General features: G+C 38.5%; 1 pseudogene; it reads right to left on the reverse strand.

Moving 5' to 3' along the window:
* Window positions 1–424: 424 nt before the first annotated feature.
* On the reverse strand, window positions 425–541 carry LOC137005593 (5S ribosomal RNA; annotated as a pseudogene).
* Between the last annotated feature and the right edge of the window lie 1,716 nt (window positions 542–2,257).

Below are 2,257 nucleotides of genomic sequence, written 5' to 3' on the forward strand. Positions count from 1 at the left end.
GAGACCGCTGCAGTGAGAGAACTGCGCTCAATGCGCCGCTCAAAACACCGAGCGGCTTTGATCGGAGTCTCTCACTGCAGCGCGAACACGCACTGTGAAGCCTGGTTTTTAGCCGATGATGAGCGGGAAAAGGTAGAATGACAGAAGTGCTCATGCACCAATTACAACAAAGAATCGCGAGTTTACACAACTGCATTGGACACACAGTTAAAGGAGAAGACAACAGGACATTATTTTATGGACTTTCGAAGCAAAAACAAGTGGGTATATGCAAATACTGATCCTTAGAAGTCGTAATACGCAAACAGCCCTGAGCAAAAAGTAAGCATATGGCGTATGCGTGCGTATCGCCCCGACTACACCACTGGTTAGGACCCACACAGACCACAGTGTGAGCACCCCCTGCTGGCCTCACTAACACCTCTTCCAGCAGCTACCTGGTTTTCCCAGGAGGTCTCCTATCCAGGTACTAACCAGGCTCAGCCCTGCTTAGCTTCAGTGGGCAACCAGTCTTGGGCTACAGGGTGATATGGCTGCTGAATCCCAGCTGTCTGATGAAAGTTTGTAAAACTATCCGGTGTAGAACGATCACTTTAGAACAGTGGCGTAGCCAGAATTTTATTTTTGGGGGGGCCCATCTAAAAATGAGGGGGCCGCTATAACTATACAGCTATGGAAAAAATTAAGAGACCACTTAACATTGATTTCTGAACTTGGAGTGGTCTCTTAATTTTTTCCATAGCTGTATATATATATGACACTAATAATGACTACAATGACACTAATTCTTAATTTCTAAAAGAAATTCAAAATCAGTCGGTATTTATTAATAGAATAACGAGACACAAACCTTTACATTAAATCGCGCTTGGTCCCATTTTTTTTAAAGTGCATACTACATACAAACTTTACTGTCAAAGTGCGCACACTTGTAGAAATACACGTTTACCTCAGATTTCATTAGATAGAAATTATAGAACATGTACGCAGAGTTTCATAATTACAGAGGTCATAAAATGTAGTTTGTTAGGGGGGTTCGGAGGCATGCACCCCCCGAGAAAATTTAGATTTCCTTGATGTACATATATGCATTTTTAAGACATTTAGACCAACAAATTGGATAAAAATAGCTTTAAAACCATGTCAACAAATACACAAGGCAGCTTTGATCGCATGTTTGGCAATTTTATTTTCAAACGACGGTCATTGCTCGTAGTATTGCGCTTTATTTAAGCTATAATAAAGTAATTACGCAGCGCGCGCCGGTGCATTTGCGCATGCAATTCTTAAGTGCACGCCACGAGCACAGTATAATGACTGATTTGGCAGTCAGTTAATTTTTCTGAGTTTTACCGACATAGCCTGACAACACCTCATCTGACCGCAGTTCACTGTTGTTCAACTGAAGCTCCCTCGTCATCACCTGCACCTTTTCCGCGCTCGTTTGACTTGCGCCAGGCGCTGAGGCGAAGTCGGAATGCGTGTCTAAAAAGTGTCCCGTTTGTTGTGTCGTAAAGAGACAGTTCTATAAACACAGCATTTTACTTGGCGATGTTTTAAAAAAACGATTTTTATTTTTGGTATTTTATATGCTCTGTTGGTGGTTTGTGGAGTAGCATCACCCGGGAGGGATATTTTTTTATCCCCACCAGGGATAAAAATAATTCAGCAGAGGCAGAGATACATAGACCAGACCATAAACCATTTATAAATTAATTTTAAACAATAAAACGTTTTGTCATAAACTAAAGTAAATTATCCCTACATATTGTTTTGTTTGATTGTGTAATTTGATTTTTGAATCGTGGAAAAAACGTTATTTCTATTCTAAAAACTACAGATTATCTACTCATGCTGATATTGTACTATTTGATGATCAGTAGCGGTTCGCTAAATATAATAATTCAATAAGCATTCAGGCTACAATAAGCACTTAACTTTAAATAGGCCTATATAACTTTAAAAATATATATTAAATAGATAATAAAAATATCTAGATAGCTGGCTGACTAAAGTAGGCTAAGTTTGAAAATGATATAATTTGTACATGGAGTTATTATATAAAAAGATACTTAATTTCTTTACAATTTATTGGTGTTATTTTAACAGTTATGTAAGTTATGTAAGTTTGATGATTAATAGCTTCTAGCAACATTAAATTCAGGAGAGAAGACAATTCTAGAGAAAAAGCATGTTTGATTTACATATAACAAAGTTTGAGCGCACACAGCCACACACACGCAATATCTGAGCGAGA

This window comes from Chanodichthys erythropterus, chromosome 17 (assembly GCF_024489055.1).
Source record: "Chanodichthys erythropterus isolate Z2021 chromosome 17, ASM2448905v1, whole genome shotgun sequence".
In the NCBI taxonomy this organism is placed as follows: domain Eukaryota; kingdom Metazoa; phylum Chordata; class Actinopteri; order Cypriniformes; family Xenocyprididae; genus Chanodichthys; species Chanodichthys erythropterus.